The following is a 17,838-nucleotide window of genomic DNA, read 5'->3' as shown; positions in this document are numbered from 1 at the left end:
TATGTTGTGGCACAGCAGTCTGTCCCAAGTCCAGTCAGCGTCTGAAACACATATTTCTAAATAAAATGATATAGTTAGCTACAGTTAATTCAGCGACTCTGCTAATACATCTCAGTGTCTAATAAAACCCACAAACTCATGTTTCCCTTGTGCTGCTAAAGCTAAAGATCCAGGTCTGAGCAGGAGAGCAAATGTTGTCCTGATCAATAACTCGACAAACAGCCGCTCCTGAAGCTGTTTCATTCTCACTAGATACCCACTTAGTTTAGGAGGAGAGCTACTTTCAGACACTGTAAAGACCCTGGAAGTTTTAAATGGAGTTTATTCCCACTTTAATAAGAACTAATGAAATCTGGAGGTGAAGTTGAGTTAAACAGGGCTAATGCAGCTCAGCACCAGCTATTAACTCCAGCTGATCTTCACACAGCAGGAGCAGCTCAAACAGCTCAGGGCAGAAAGCCTGTGTTGTCGGATGAAGCCATAAATAAAAGTTAGTCATGAACTCACCTGCTTGTATCGGGAGCGTCTGTGCTGGGAGCCTCCCTGCAGGAGCCGGACAGGCTGGAAGCGGCGCTACCGGGGACGCACTGCTGCTCCTTTTGGGTGAAGCTGGAGCGATGATGAGGGATTATTCACTACTAAACTGTCCAGAGTTCATTATTAACATTAAATATCAAACACACATGCTTTTCTATATCCCATAAAACACACAAACATGCTAAATAAACCCGTATGAAATTGAACATCCACTACTTAATTAGCATATTTAATTTCATTAAGAAAATAAGTCCAGAATATGTCGTAGTTTATTCTTTGTAGTTTCAACAAATTATTTATTTTATGAATAATCCACATTTAATGCAACAGTGAAACCAAATCAGTACATCATTCATATTTTAATATTTTATCTCTTTTTATTTGATTAAATAAAGCTTGCAGATGTGAGTAAAGAAAACACTGACAGACAGAAAGGGGGTTTGGACTGACGGACTGTTCTCAGGCCTGTTTTTAAGCTCTAATGTGGTTCTTCGTTCACTGGGTTCGTCTTTAACTCTGAGCGGTTCAGAAAGATCCAGCGTCTCATCGTGGAGGAGAAATGACTCCCAGCTGTTGGGGGATTCAGGTTAAGGTGGGGGGCTCTCATCAGCTCTCCTGCTGAAGGCTTTGAGGGGGGCTGGAAAGTCTGGGGCAGCAGATCTACCAGCGTCTTCTACACAGTTGTCCAGACTTTGACTTTCCTGCAGTTCACCTTTCTTCTTCACAGGGTTACTTTAGACTCGTAGGTCCAACTCTTCTCCATTTTAGACACAGCTGTGGACGGAGACACTGTGGACTGTGGAGGGACAGAAGACATGATGTCATGTCTCTCTGTTACACTTTCAGACACTAATGAAAGCTCAGAGACTTTGTGAATCCGTACAAGGAGGAGACTCTTCATCTGGAAGCAGTCCGAGCAGAGGCAGAGCGCCTGACTCAGGCTGAAAGAGGAGCGGCTTTTATTCATGGATATTCAGCCATCATCATTATCACTATCATCACCATCATCATCATCACCATCATCATCATCATCATCATCATCATCACCCTCACCATCATCATCATCATCATCATCACCATCATCACCATCATCACCATCACCCTCACCATCATCACCATCATCATCACCATCATCATGATCAGCATCATCATCATTATCACATCATTATTATCACTATCATCACCATCATCTTCATCATCATCATCATCATCTGTATAAGTGTATCTTTTCTAAGTTTTTTATTAAAATTACATTAATAAAAATTAAAATAATAACAGATATAAATTAATAATACAGTTATTAATTTGAGTTACTTTTAATAAGCTATTAAATAGTTGTAAACACTCTGTTTTCTTAAACTAGTTTATCATTTTCAGTTTAGAGAGTCAAAAATATTTTTATTCAGGTTTAGGAGGGACTTTTATTTTGACAGAATTTCGTTCGCTACTCTGGACAAGTGTTGCTAGCTTCACACTGCTAGCTAGTTGCGCTCGGGTCTGCAGCGGGACCGGGGAACTGACGCGCCTTGAAACGTGATTGCGTAAGTAAGCGTCACTTCCGGCGTTCACGTGATCTCCGGTATGTTTGAGCGCGTGTTTGGACGCGGTTCTGCTTTAGAAGCTCGAGCTGTGATTCTTCACAGAGCGTCGAGCGACCGGCCGGCCCTCCTTTACAGCCTTTACTCTCAGCTCTGTCTCCTTCCTCTGAGACAGCTGCTGTGGTCCTGGAGCTCTCTGCTCCCTGTGCTGCTGTACAGTCCTCTGTCTCACGGAGGGTCGTCGTCTCCTCTCCCGCACCGGAGAGGGCCTGTGGGGGCGTCCGCGTGGCCTTGAAAAAGCCGAGGACTCCTGCACCTCCACCGCCGGTTTTCACCTCTGCTGACCGGTTCGAGGTCCTCGGAGCCCAAAGAGGAACCACGGTCTCCTGTTTTCCAGCTGCCCGTGTGCTGGACGTCGCCGGGCGGGTTCCCTTGGCGCTTTTCTCGGCCCGACGCGGAGGTCCTGAAGGAGCTCTGCCGCTTCAGAAAAACCCAGACGAGAGGATCCTCGTCTTCCCCCTGCCCTCCTACCGACGAGTGAGCGAGCCGCTCCCCCAGCTCCTCTCGCTCCACTGCTGCTGCGGGACAGGTCCGTCCACGCTGACTGTGGAGAGAACTGGGAGAGCTTTCGGCTGTGTCCGGTCCTCCACCGCAGAGATGAGCTCCACCCGGTCCGGTCTGGGTCCGGCGTTCAGGTTAGTGAGCTGGACAGTGGGCAGGTGAGTGATTTACATGATTTATTGGATTTAATCATCATTTATTCTGTCATTTCTCTGCTTGTTTTAAAAAGTAATAAATCAGTGTCCCTCATAGTGTCTCAGACAGACCCTGCAGTATGGAGGCTGTCTGTCCTCCACATGGTTTATAACTGGAACTTCAGAAAATCTGCTTTAAAGATCTTATTAGAATTGATACAAAATCTTCCATATTTCTGAGTACAAGCAGTTCTCCTGTTTAATTTGGGCTGTTAAATATACGATCTCTAGCCTCTAAAGCGGTCATTGTCCATGAACTTATGACCGCTATCCAGTTACAGTTTAGGTTCAGTTGATCAATCTTACCTTGATCTTCATGCTCTCTACTGCATAATGTGAATCATCATAATTACAGTGAACAAGGATTTCATGCTGTTTGAATATTTTAACACACTGCAACCATCACCACTGTGATCATTGACCACATTCAGGTAATAAAGTCTATTGTACTCTTTAATGGGGAACTTGATACTGTATTTTTGGCTGTTTGTCACGGCCTTGGTGAGAATTCAGAGGCCGTCGCTGTTTCAGTCTGAATGCATCGACTCCTCAAGTTTTAGCTATTGCAGTTACTGGTGTGGAAGTGGTCGTGGCGGCATCACCACAATTCAGTTCAGTTCTATGCACAACCCAAACCTCAGATTTTGAAGCTAAATGCTCGACAGCTAGTGTTTTCATTAATAACCTTCCAGAGTACTCTGTCTCTCTGACCGTCTGTTGCGTTTCTGTCTGTGTTTACTCGAGGAACATGGTGACCACGGCGGAACGAGCCTTCTAGCTCTCTAGCTTGACCGGCAGATCCAGCTGCTGTTGTAGAGGCAGTCCAAACTCGCCAGACGGAAGATGAGGCTGGAGGCTGCATGTGACGTCTTAATTCCAGCACCACCGGTGCAGTGGACACAGAGGGTCATCACCATTCCCGCATCTGTGAGCCTGGGGGTGTCAGCATGGCCTGGAAAATTGATAAATTGAAAAATTGAAAATTGGCTTCCCTTTGCATTGTGGCAGCATGACTCTTCGGCAGGGTTGTACTTTACTGTTCTCTTCCTGAAGGAGTGCTGCTGCACGCTTCTGCACACGGTTCAGAAAAAGACTTTCGGCCCCCGATCACTTGCTGACAAGTGCGCTAGTCCTTTTCCCAGATCTTCACGTTATGTTTTAAACAAATTCTGCCAGCCTTGTCTTAGTCCATTGTAAGGAATGCATTATTTTAAACTGATTTATAATGTGTTTTTAACATGTAGATGAGGAGTGTTCTCTACTATATTTTACCACCATTCAGTAAATATATTGATAGACAGATGGATCCTCCACCGACTGCTGCTTTAATACTTGTAAGGGTTTAAAATGAAATGAGTTCAGTAACAGAGATGGTGCCAATTACATTTTTTTAATCTGTGGCTTGACGTTCAGAACCGTATCTAATAATGCCGAGGAAGTTTGTGGACACAAAACTATGTAGCTGCAAATACCTGAAAAAAATTAGCTTGAAGATTAAATTCAGTTTTAAGTTTAAAAGATGCAAACCTTTTATCAATAAACAGATTTAAGACATTTACTCCTTTTTCTCTCCAAGATGAAAAGGCCTCATCAATGGTAGAGGGAGTGAACATGGTTTTTCATCATCAGGCTGTATATAGATAATTCACTTAGTAAAAGGACTCTTCCAAACTGCAGTCAGATTTTCAGGGACTGTTTCACAGTCTGGTTTAGTGAACAGCTAGATTCTGGTATGGGTAGTTTTGAACAGAGCAACACGTAACGTGCAGCAACAGCACGATCGTGGCTATGATAACAAATGGAGGTTCGAAGCCCATAATACTATTAAAAATTTACGATAACGATTACAGGGGTAATTATGATGAACCCCTGAAGGAGCAGTGGTGTCTGTAGGGACAGTGGTAGCTCAGTGGTGGCTCAGGGGTATTGATGACAGTGTTGGGGGTTCGAGACACTGGTTTGGCAAGCTGCCGATGTTGGACCCTTAAGCAAAGCCCTCCACCCGCTCTAATCCTACCTGTGTGTGTGTGTGTGTGTGTGTGTGTGTGTGTGTGTGTGTGTGTGTGTGTGTGTGTACACAGCTGGGGTACAGGGGGAAGCCAAATTCCATCTGTGTCACAAAAAATATCAAATGGTGAGTCTGGTTTTCTTGTCTTGTAGGTCGATATTTTCAACATTTTTAGGCCTTTCAACATTCTATGTATCTGTTTGTTTTCAGGAACAACAAAACAAACGTGGCCATCTGTATCAGCTTTACACCAGCCTCATCACAGGGGGCACAGAAAACAGCACGCATCAGCAAATTGAGCTCAAAAGGACCAGAAAGTGTGAATGTCACACGTCCATCGTGTATTTGTGGGGTATAAAAAGTGTAATTCCAGTGTGCAAAGTCTTTTTCAGACAAACTAAAAGAGACAGAAAATTGGTCTCATGAATATTTTGCAACATGTGGGATGTAAATTCCTAAATATATATATTTGGGGAAGAATATGCGTGATACCTTTGGCACGATCATTCTGTACTATTCTCCTCGAGACACCGCAAGTTCCTGGCGTTAGTGAAGTGAATAGTTGGGAGGTAAGTAATTTTACATCATTTCTTTTCTAATTTATTAACCATTATGTCACTTCTCTGCTTGTATTAAATTTAATTTATCAGTGTCCGTCATAGTACAGACAAACCCTGCAGTATCAAGACTTTGTCTTTAAGAACCTTATTAGAATTGATACAAATCCTTTCACCTCAACAACACTATTCTGGGCTTGTGCTGCTGCTGCCATCCTAAGTGTAGGAAAATTGGTAAATTATCATTAACCCAGATCATCATTATAATCCTCCTGATAATGTGTGTGTGGGTCAGCTGGGTTCTGTGTAAAGCCCTTTTCATCTAGATAATCAGGTAACATGTTCAGGTTCCTCCAGACACCTCTCACCATGGACATCATCATATGCCACTGACTGGTCAGTCTGGGTTTGGTGTTCTGAAACACACTGAAAGAAATTTCTAGCTTCTATCTGTCATGTTTGTAAGTGTAGCATCCTGATCCAAATACTCTCCTCTAAAAGATTATGCTTTCTCTCTGTCAAGTAGAGTCATTGAATACATACATACATATATATAGCTGCTGAGGTCTCACGCCTTATCCCCTGCTTACAGAGCAATGCCTGTAAATCTGTTGCTGTGAACTCTGAACCATTATGTGAACAGTTTCATTTGGAGACGAATCAGCCAAACATCTCTCAATATCTTTAACTGTTTCACCCTTAGATTTCAGGAAGTTCACAGACTGCATCTGAGTAATCCTCAGTAAATGTCTGAGTGGATCTCCAACCCTGGATCTGTCCAAAAGCTCCTTAAATTAGTGACCTCATTTAATATTCATGAAGCTTCAGCCGCATTGGTCAGTATATAATGCGCAGTCTCAGCCAATCAGGAGCCGGTGTGAGTGAGCTCTTTCAGTCCTCTGGAAGACTGAACTTTAGAAACTGCTCAAGCTGTGTGACTGTGGGTGCCTTTCATTTAGAGTCTGTGACACAAAGTAAGCTGCTGTTCATTTAGTTTGGGAATGGCTTAGTTCTGTTGCTATGCTAGCTTTCTCCTTAGCAATGTAGCTTCAGTGTTTGCATATGTATTACTGAATCTTCATGGTTTCTGTTATTTCTTCATGTTTCACGCTACTGAGCTGTTTTAGGTTAGTATTGATGGTGTAATTCTGTGGATATGTGCTACATTTGTGTTCTTGAGGCATGTTAAAGCTGTTGTCTTGATAAGAGCTTTGAGTGGTAATTATTAGCTTTGTTTCTCCTGCCTGTTGAGCGTATACACGTCTCTCTTTGAATGAGCTCATTTAGTAGCACTACGATATAGACCTGGAGCCTTTCTGAACTTTTATTTAATATTGTGCATGTATTCTGTTTATTTCAGAGTCTTTATTAGTCAGCCTGTCCTCAATTCTTCCATCATTCACCCAGAACGCTGTCATATTTCTAATGCCCAGTGATCCATGCTTCAGTGCCCCCCCCCCCCCCCCACCCCCTTTACTGGATCTATAGGATCAGCTTGGTCAGTATGTACTAGTTCAAGTACTGCTTTTGCTCGTGCATCAGGTTCTGTTTCTACTCTGAGCAGATTTCTCTTGTCTGCAGACTTCACAGTTCAGTTGATCAATCTTACCCTTGATTTTCATGCTCTCTACTGCATAATGTAAAACTTCATAATTACAGTGAACAAGGATTTCATGCTGTTTGAATATTGTAACACACTGCAACCATCACCACTGTGATCATTGACCACGTTCAGGTAATAAAGCCTATTGTACTCTTTAATGGGGAACTTGGTGCCACTTTTGTGGATATGTTGATTTTTATGAGCTTTGTCGTCTTGTTGTGATCCTTGTGCTCTCTGCTCCCTGTGTTATTGTACAGTACTCTTTCACTGACCGTTGTCTGTTTTTACTCCGAGATGGCCGTGGAGGAACAAACTCCCCAGGAGGTCGTCAAGCTATGACGTCAGATCACGCTGTTGTAGAGGCTGTCCAAACTCCACAGACGGAAGACAAGGCTAGAGGCTGCCCATGACTCCTCGGAATGCTGCCTGTGACGCCGTGGTCTTATTTTCAGCACTACTGGTGCATGTTCGTCATCTCCACTCCTGTACCTGAGAGGGCCTGGAAGCGTCAAGCGTGGCTGGCAAAAGCTGAGGGCTCCTCCATCAGCACAGCCATTTTTCGCCAATGCTAACTGGTTCAAGGACCTCTGCTCTTCACCTGCTCCGGCACAGAGGGCGACTCCTCAGGGCGGTGTTCTCACTGTTGGAGATTTTTCTTTAAAACACTTAAAAGAATTGACCCTAAAGAGTAATGCCACAGTCTCCTGTTTTCCAGGTGCCCGTGTCCTTGACGTCGCAAGGTGACTTTGGCACCATCGTTCTCCACTATTCTCCTCCTGATGCAGCGTGGCACACAGAGATGAGCTTCACCTGAGCCGCCTGGGGTCCATCGTTATTCCCGGGAACATCAAGAAGGTAACAGGCCAGGACTGACAGGCCCTTCCCAGTCACACTGTCAGGTTAGTGAACTGCATGGTTTACAGGATTAACTTGATTCCACTCATTTATTCTGTCGCTTTTCTGCTTGTATTAAAAAGTAATACATCAGTGTCACTCATAGTATTTCAGTCAAATCCTGCAGTATTGAGACTGTTATGGTTTGTAATTGTAACGTCTGGAAATCTACTTTAAAAATCTTATTAGAATTTATATAAATTCTTCTATCTTTCCGAGTATAAGCAGGAGTTGGGCAAAAAAAGTGTTTAGTCAGCCACTAATTGTGCAAGTTCTCCTACTAGGTCTGTAATTTTCATCATAGGTACACGCCAACTCTCGCAGACCTGTAGCTTTAAGAAGCTCTTCTGTCCTCCACTCGTTGCCTGTATTAATGGCACCTGTTTGACCTCGTTATCTGTATAAGACACCGGTCCACAGCCTGAAACAGACAGACTCCAAACCTCCAACCTGCTTAAGCCAGTACATGTCCAGGCCCGTCTGAAGTGAACCACCTTAGTTCACTCTCTGTGAAACTAAATTTAGGGCATAGGTCTGTTTTACATTGGTGGGGGTCATAAAATCGGTTCACAGAGACCCCTGGAGTCTTTTTGCATTTGTGCTAAATTTAAAACTCTTAACTCTAAAACTACAGGTAATTTCTGAATATGAAGTTATAAAAGCACATACAAGTGTCCAAAGAAACACATAGGGTAAGAGAGTAAATGTAAATGACTGCAGAATTTTAAATAGAGAAATAGATTTCAAACTGTGTGCTAACCAGCCAATTAATCCTCGGAGTCCATATTGTCTATTTAAGTCAAGACAGGTTGCCAAGTAGTATTAAATTTACCACTGCACCCAATTGTAGGTAGGAGGGTTTCTGTTTCCCTTTAAGTAATCTAAGCCGTCTTAGCCAGCACCTTTTGAACAAGATTTCCCCAGATAAAGCCCTTGAGGAGTCACCCCGAATATTGCTGTTGTGGAGTGAACGTTGTTGTTCATGATCGGGCTGTATATAGATCATTTATTTAGTGAAAAGGCTCTTCAGACTGCAGTCAGATTATCAGGGACTGTTTCACAGTCTGGTTTAGTGAACAGCTAGACAAAGATTCTGGTATGGGTAGTTTTGAACAGAGCAACACGTAACATGCAGGAACAGCCCTGATGTTCGAAGCCCAATAATAATAGGGACAATCTGGTAACGATAAGCAGCTGTAGGGGGCCAGTGGTGGCTGTAGGGGGCCAGTGGTGGCTGTAGGGGGCCAGTGGTGGCTGTAGGGGGCCAGTGGTGGCTGTAGGGGGCCAGTGGGGGCTCAGCGGTTAGAGCTCCAGGCTATTGATGACAGCGTTGTGGGTTTGATACCCGGGCTCTGCAAACTCCCACTCTTGAGCAAGACCCTTCACCTTCTTTTGTGGGCACCGCAGCAATGGCTGCCCACTGCTCCAACCACATGTGCCCACTGTCCACTGTGTGTGTTTCACTGTGTGTGTTCGTCACAGCTGGGTTACGGAGGAAACAAAATCCCATCAGTGTAACAAAATGTCAAATGGTTAATCTGGTTTTCTTGTCTTGTACGTCGACGCTGCAATATTGTGGGGGAATCTTTTCAGGCGTTTCAATATTCTATGTATACGTTTTTTTCAGAAACAGACAGATGGTGGCTTTTGTTACTTTGACCCAATGGAGTCTATCAACTTTACACCACCCTCATCACAGGGGGCTCAGAAATCATCAGCGTGATCAGCATAGGACATCAAAGGGGATGAAAACCAGCGCACCTTCCACCGGTGTTGCGTTTACTGCAGGATTAAAGTGTTTCTCTACATTCCTAAGACTGACTGATCGAGTTGATTCTTTAAGTGCGGAGAAGTAAATTAGACTACCACAGTTTTGGAGGTTCCACCGAGATCCCAATATTCCTCTGGGTCCAGAGTTTTCAGAGACAGGATCAGAAACAGACAGAGGCGGCCGCCCACATCTCAATGAGTGATTCTGAGTCAATTCAGGCGCTCTACTGACTCCGAGACTCTTTACCCGAGGTAAATTAATTAGACCGCTTGCCTTACGAATTTAGAATAAACAGGAGGAGACGTGACACTGTATTCTTAGACCTTCAGGTTACTTTATCCCAGATCCCTTTTGATATTTTAATTTTCAAATTAGTTTTAAGTCATTGAGTTTTTGCAGCGACCCGGACTCAAAGGATGAAGATGTCCAAAGCATTGCCTTAAGATCATTTCAGTCTCACAGTTGTCTTGGAAACTTTGAATTGCGATACATTTCGATCCCTGAAAAATTCTCTGGTTTAAACAACCCTGAGAATCTAAATATTCAGACAATGTTTTAGGATAATTTTGTAAAGAGATCCAATTTATTTTTTTTTGAAAATTCAAAGATTCTGAAACAAGGTTTTGGAAATGATGATGATGATGATGATAATAATAATAATTTTGATAATATCCAAATTAATACCCAAAGAGTTCGAACTACACGTGAAATTCATACAGCTCAGTTAATGTACTGCCGGACTGAGGCAGGAGACTCCGGAGCAGGCGAGATTGAAGGTAGGAGAGAATGTGCTTGTTTTAATTGTGGGAGATCAGTATAATCAGAATAAATATATTGAAGATACAAATAATTGATGATACTTCTGTTACACGGTCAAGATCTGAGCTGCCAAGTGAGAATGACTAGACTGAGACTAATGACTTGCAAGTTTTGGTTGATGAAATTCTAAAACATTTCTGGTCTCAGAATGAATGATATTGGGTCAATAAAGGGTGCGTCTCTAGTTAAAAAGTCCCTTTTGGAAAAGGAGGCCATTGTTGTTGCAGTGCTGACTCTGTGTATGATGTGGATATTTTAGACATGACACCTGACATATCTTAATCACTAAATGATGTAATTGTTTTGCAGCAGTCTGATGATCAGATATTAATATTGTTTCTCACAAGTACTCACTAAAGGAAAAAGCTTTTTGTATTTAAAAAAAAAAAAAAAAAAAAAGAATCAGTTCAGGAGAGTGTCTTATGTACAGGAGAGGAGAGAATATAAGCCCATATGGATCTGCATCTGTCTGTCATAACAAAAATGATGTTTGTATTGATTTAATATTAGTTTCACTGGATTTAGAATGAAAGTTCAGTGATCTACCTGTGATGTTGAATGGCTGAAAGCAGTGACCTTTAAATTCAGTAATTCTATCCTACACATTTTCTATGTTTAGATTTTTTTGGTTCCTCCAGACTGTTTGAGAGTACACAATGATTTATTCAGCTTTTAACTGTTTCACCCTTAGTTTTCAGGAAGTTCACAGACTGCATCTGAGTAATCCTCAGTAAATGTCTGAGTGGATCTCCAACCCTGGATCTATTAAAAACTCCTTAAATTGGTGACCTCATTTAATATTCATGAAGCTTCAGCTGCATTGGTCAGTATATAATGCGGTGTCTCAGCAAATCAGGAGCCTCCGCTGTCAATCAGCAGCGTGGTCTTGCAGCAGTGTGCAGGGTGAACGAGCCGGTGTGACCGAGCTCTGTAGCTCCTCTGGAAAACTGAACTTTAGAAACTGCTCAAGCTGTGTGACTGTGGGTGCCTTTAATTTTGAGTCTGTGACACAAAGTAAGCTGCTGTTCATTTAGTTTGGGAATGGCTTTGTTCTGTTGCTATGCTAGCTTTCTCCTTAGCAATGTAGCTTCAGTGTTTACCTATGTATTACTGAATCTTCATGGTTTCTGTTATTTCTTCATGTTTTACGCTACTGAGCTGTTTTAGGTTAGTATGGATGGTGTAATTCTGTGGATATGTGCTAAATTTTTTGTTCTTAGTCCTGGTGTTTATTGAACTGCTGCTCAGAGGCTGTTGCTATTCCTCTTTTTGTCCTTGTGGGGGCGCTAAAACCCCATAGTTTAACCAGTGGAAACGGTCAGAGGCATGTTAAAGCTGGTGTCTTGATATAAGCTTTGAGTGGTAATTATCAGCTTTGTTTCTCCTGCCTGTTGAGCGTATACACATCTGTCTTTGAATGAACTCATTTAGTAGCACTATGATATAGACCTGGAACCTTTCTGAACTTTTATTTAATATTGTGCATGTATTCTGTTTATTTCAGAGTCTTTATTCATCAGCCTGTCCTCAATTCTTCCTCACTTATTCATCATTCACCCATAACGCTGTCATATTTCTAATGCCCAGTGCTCCATGCTTCAGCCCCCCCCCCTTTACTGGATCTATAGGATCAGCTAGGTCAGTTTGTACTAGTACTGCTCGTGCATCAGGTTCTGTTTCTACTCTGAGCAGATTTCTCTTGTCTGCAGAATTCACAGTTCAGTTGATCAATCATACCCTTGATCTTCATGCTCTCTACTGCATAATGTGAAACATCATAATTACAGTGAACAAGGATTTCATGCTGTTTGAATATTGTAACACACTGCAACCATCACCACTGTGATCATTGACCACATTCAGGTAATTAAGCCTATTGTACTCTTTAATGGGGAACTTGGTGCCACTTTTGTGGATATGTTGATTTTTATGAGCTTTGTCGTCTTGTTGTGATCCTTGTGCTCTCTGCTCCCTGTGTTGCTGTACAGTACTCTCTCACTGATCGTTGTCTGTGTTTTTACTCCGAGGTGACCGTGGAGGAACAAGCTCTCCAGGAGGTCGTCAAGCTATTACGTCAGATCACGCTGTTGTAGAGGCTGTCCAAACTCCACAGACGGAAGACAAGGCTAGAGGCTGCCCGTGACTCCTGAAATGCTGCCTGTGACCCTGTGGTCTTATTTTCAGCACTACCGGTGCAGGGTCGTCATCTCCACTCCTGTACCTGAGAGGGCCTGAAAGCGTCAAGCGTGGCTGGCAAAAGCTGAGGGCTCCTCCATCACCACAGCCATTCGCCTATGATAACTGGTTCAAGGACCTTGGCTCTTCACCTGCTCCGGCACAGAGGGCGACTCCTCAGGGCGGTGTTCTCACTGTTGGAGATTCCTCTGTAAAACACTTAAAAGAATTGACCCTAAACAGTAATGCCACGGTCTCCTGTTTTTTTTAGGTGCCCATGTCCTGGACTTCGCCAGGTGGCTTTGGCACCATCGTTCTCCACTATTCTCCTCCTGATGCAGCGTGTCATCCGGTCCTTTAACCCAGAGATGAGCTCCACCTGAGCCGTCCATTGTTCTTTCCGGGAACATCAAGAACATGCCAGGCCAGGACTGACAGGCCCTTCCCAGTCACACTGTCTGGTTAGTGAACTGCATAGTTTGCAGGTAAGTGATTTACAGGATTAACTTGATTCCACCCATTTATTCTGTCACTTTTCTGCTTGTATTAAAAAAGTAATACATCAGTCTCACTCATAGTATTTCAGTCAAATCCTGCAGTATTGAGACTGTTATGGTTTGTAATTGGAACGTCGGGAAATCTACTTTAAAAGTCTTATTCGAATTTATATATATTTTACTATCTTTCCGAGTACAAGCAGCTTCACAATGAATTTGGGCTGTTAAATATACGGTGGGGCTAAAGTATTTAGTCAGCCACTGATTGTGCAAGTTCTCCTACTTAGAAAGATTAGAGAGGTCTGTAATTTTCATCATAGGTACACTTCAACTAATGAGAGACAAAATGAGAAATCCAGGAAATTACATTGTAAAGAATTCTTTTTGTGGGTTAGAGACCTGGGCTGGGCAAACTGCCACTGAGCAAGGTCTTCACGTCTCTCTTAGGCGTACGTGTGTGTTCTCTGCACAGCTGGGTTACAGGGGGAAGACAAATTCCATATGTGTAACAAAAAATATCAAATGGTGAATCTGCTCGAGTTGATTCTTTAAGCGTGGAGAAGCAAATCCCACTACCACAGTTTTGGAGGTTCCACAGAGACCCCAATATTCCTCTGGGTCCAGAGTTTTCAGAGACAGGATCAGAAACCGACAGAGGCGGCCGCCGACATCCCAATGAGTGATTCTGAGTCAATTCAGGCCCTCTACTGACTCCGAGACTCTGTACCCGAGGTGACTGTGTAAATTAATTAGACCGCTTGCCTTACGAATTTAGAATAAACAGGAGGAGACGTGACACTGTATTCTTAGACCTTCAGGTTACTTTATCCCAGATCCCTTTGATATTTTAATTTTCAAATTACTTTTAGGTCATTGACTTTTTGCAGTGACCTGGACTCAAAGGACGAAGATGTCCAAAGCATTGCCTTAAGATCATTTCAGTCTCACAGTTGTCTTGGAAACTTTGAATTGCGATACATTTCGATCCCTGAAAAATTCTATGGTTTAAACAACCCTGAGAATCTAAATATTCAGACAATGTTTTAGGATAATTTTGTAAAGGGATCCAAATTTATTTTTTAGAAAATTCAGATTCTGAAGCAAGGTTTTGGAAATGATGAGATGATGATGATGATGATAATTTTGATAATATTTCCATGGTTCTAAAACAACAGAGCAGAGTTTAATACCCAAAGAGTTCGGCCTACACATGAAATTAATACAGGAGACAAGCTAGTTAATTTACTGCCAGACTGAGGCAGGAGACTCTGGAGCAGGCGAGATTGAAGGTAGGAGAGAATGTGCTTGTTTTAATTGTGGGAAATCAGTATAACCAGTGTAAATATATTGAGGATACAAATAATTGATGATTCTGTTACACGGTCAAAATCTGAGCTGCCAAGTGAGAATGACGAGAGTGAGACTAATGACTTTTGTTGACGAATTTCCAAAACATTTCTGGTCTCAGAATGAATGATATTGCATCAATAAAGGGAGCATCTCTGGTTAAAGTGGTGCAAGCAAAACAGCTGATAGGCCTTACCATGCTCAATGTCCTATGTCTACCTGTGGCAATGTTGAATGGCTAAAAGCATTGACATATAAACGCAGTAATCCTATCCTACACTTTTTCTATTTATTTTTTATTTCGATGCGATTCTGCTTTTAAAACTGATTCGACACGAACAGTTGAGTCCCTACTTTATAGTCTTTAATATTAGCTTTATCGTCTTCATCGGAGTCGGTTGATGTGATCCTTGTGCTCTCTGCTCCCTGTGTTACTGTACAGTACTGTCTCACTGACCGCCATTTGCGTTTCTGTCTGTGTTTATACTCGAGAAACTTGGCGACTGCTGAGGAGCGACATCTCCTGGTGCTCTGCAAGGAGGTCATCAAGCTTGACTGCTGCTGTTGTTGGAGGCTGTACAAACTCCACCGACGGAAGTCTAGGCTGCCCGTGACTCCTCCAACGCTGGCCATCTTAAATCCAGCACTACCGGCACGGCGGACACAGAGGGTTGTTGTCTCCACTCCCGCACTGGAAAGGACCTAGGGCCGTTGGCATGGCCTGGAAAAGCCGAGGGCTCCTCAATCACCACGGTTTTTACTTCAACCAACTGGCGCAAGGTTCAGTTCTTCGAGTTCACCTGCTCCCTCACCGAGGACAACTCCTCAGGGCTGTATTTTCGTTGTTGGAGGTTCTACTGTAAAACCCTTAAGAGTATCGGGACCAAAGAGTAACGACTCAGTCTTTTTTTTCAGGAGTCCTGGACATCACCAGGTGGCTTCAGTACCATCATTCTCCACTTTTCTCTGCCCGATGCAGTGAGGCCTGGAAGGAGCTCTGCCACACACTTTCTGGACACCACTCTGAAAAAGACAGGACCCCAGGGTAGGCAGCTGGATAGTGGTCAGGTAATAATTTACATGATTCAGAGACAGGATCAGAAACCGACAGAGGCGGCCGCCGACATCCCAATGAGTGATTCTGAGTCAATTCAGGCGCTCTACTGACTCCGAGACTCTGTACCCGAGGTGACTGTAAGCTAATTAATTAGGCCGCTTGCCTTACTAATTACGAGACACCATATTCTTAGACCTTCAGGTTACTTTAACCCGTATCCCTTTGATATTTTAATTTTCAAATTTGTTTTAGACCATTGACGTTCTGCAGCGATCCGGACTCAAAGGACAAAGATGTTTAAAGCATTGCCTTAAGATGATTTCAGTCTCACAGTTTGTCTGAACTGGGAACTTTTCGGGGTCCAGATTTGTTTTAAATTGGAATATTCTAAGGGATTGTTTTGGAATATTTTGGTTCTCAGGGTTGTTTAAACCCGAGAATTTTTCAGTGATCCAAATTGATTAAAATTCGAAGATTTTAGGATATTTACTGTTCAAAGAACAATTACATCAATATTTAGTAGATCCCCTTTTTCCAGAAATAACAGCCTCTAATCGCTTGCTATAGCTTCCAATGAGAGTCTGAATTCTGGTTCAAGGTATTTTGGACCATTCTTCTTTATAAAACATCTCCTGTTCAGTCAGGTTTGATGATTTCTGAGCATGGGCTTTTAATCACACCACAGATTTTTTTAGTAATATTCAGGTCTGGGCACTGAGATGGCCATTCTAGAACGTTGTACTTGTTCCTCTGCATGAATGTCTTAGTAGATTTTGAGCAGTTTTTAGGGTCATTGACTTTTTGCAGTGACCTGGACTCAAAGGACGAAGATGTCCAAAGCATTGCCTTAAGATCATTTCAGTCTCACAGTTGTCTTGGAAACTTTTGAATTGCAAAACATTTCGATCCCTGAAAAATTCTATGGTTTAAACAACCCTGAGAATCTAAATATTCAGACAATGTTTTAGGATAATTTTGTAAAGGGATCCAAATTTATTTTTTAGAAAATTCAAAGATTCTGAAGCAAGGTTTTGGAAATGATGAGATGATGATAATAATAATAATTTTGATATTATTTCCATGGTTCTAAAACAACAGAGCAGAGTTTAATACCCAAAGAGTTCGGCCTACACATGAAATTAATACAGGAGACAAGCTAGTTAATGTACTGCCAGACTGAGGCAGGAGACTCTGGAGCAGGCGAGATTGAAGGTAGGAGAGAATGTGCTTGTTTTAATTGTGGGAAATCAGTATAACCAGTATAAATATATTGAGGATACAAATAATTGATGATACTTCTGTTACACGGTCAAGATCTGAGCTGCCAAGTGAGAATGACGAGACTGAGACTAATGACTTTTGTTGACGAATTTCCAAAACATTTCTGGTCTCAGAATGAATGATATTGCGTCAATAAAGGGTTGATCTCTGGTTAAAGGGGTGCAGGCAATACAGGCCTTACTATGCTCAATGTCCCATGTCTACCTGTGATCATGTTGAATGGCTAAAAGCACTGACATATAAACGCAGTAATCCTATCCTACACTTTTTCTATATATTTTTTTATTTCGATGAGATTCTGCTTTTAAAACTGATTCGACACGAACAGTTGAGTCCCTACTTTATAGTCTTTAATATTAGCTTTGTCGTCTTTATCTGAGTCAGATGTTGTGATCCTTGTGCTCTCTGCTCCTGTGTTACTGTACAGTACTCTCTCACTGACCATCGTTTTTGTTTCGGTCTGTCTTTATACTCGAGAAACTTGAAGACCGCGGAGGAGCGAGATCTATGGGTGCTCTTCAAGGAGGTCATCAAGCTTGACTGCTGCCATTGTAGAGGCAGTCCGAACTCCACTGACGGACGCCGAGGCTGGAGGCTGCCTGTGACTCCTCCAACGCGATCGTCTTAATTCCAGCACTACCTGCGTGGCGGACACAGAGGGTCATAGTCTTCTCTCCCACACCTGAGAGGGCCTGGAAGTGTCAGCGTGGCTGAGAAACGCAGAGGGCTCCTCCACCACCACCGCCATTTTCACCTCTGCTAACTGGTTTGAGGACCCAAGTTCTTCACCTGCTCTGGCACAGAGGACGACTCCTCAGGGCGGTGTTCTCACTGTTGCAGGTTCTTCTGTAAAACACTGAAAAGTATCGACCCTAAAGAGTAATGCCACAGTCTCCTGTTTTCCAGGTGCCCGTGTCCTGGACATCGCCAGGTGGTTTTGGCACCATCGTTCTCCACTGTTCTCCGCCTGATGCAGCGTGGCCCTGAAGAAGCACTGCC

Source organism: Salminus brasiliensis, chromosome 17 (genome assembly GCF_030463535.1).
Source record: "Salminus brasiliensis chromosome 17, fSalBra1.hap2, whole genome shotgun sequence".
NCBI classification, from domain to species: domain Eukaryota; kingdom Metazoa; phylum Chordata; class Actinopteri; order Characiformes; family Bryconidae; genus Salminus; species Salminus brasiliensis.
The sequence above is the reverse complement of the archived record's forward strand: the minus strand, read 5'-3'. Positions refer to the sequence as shown.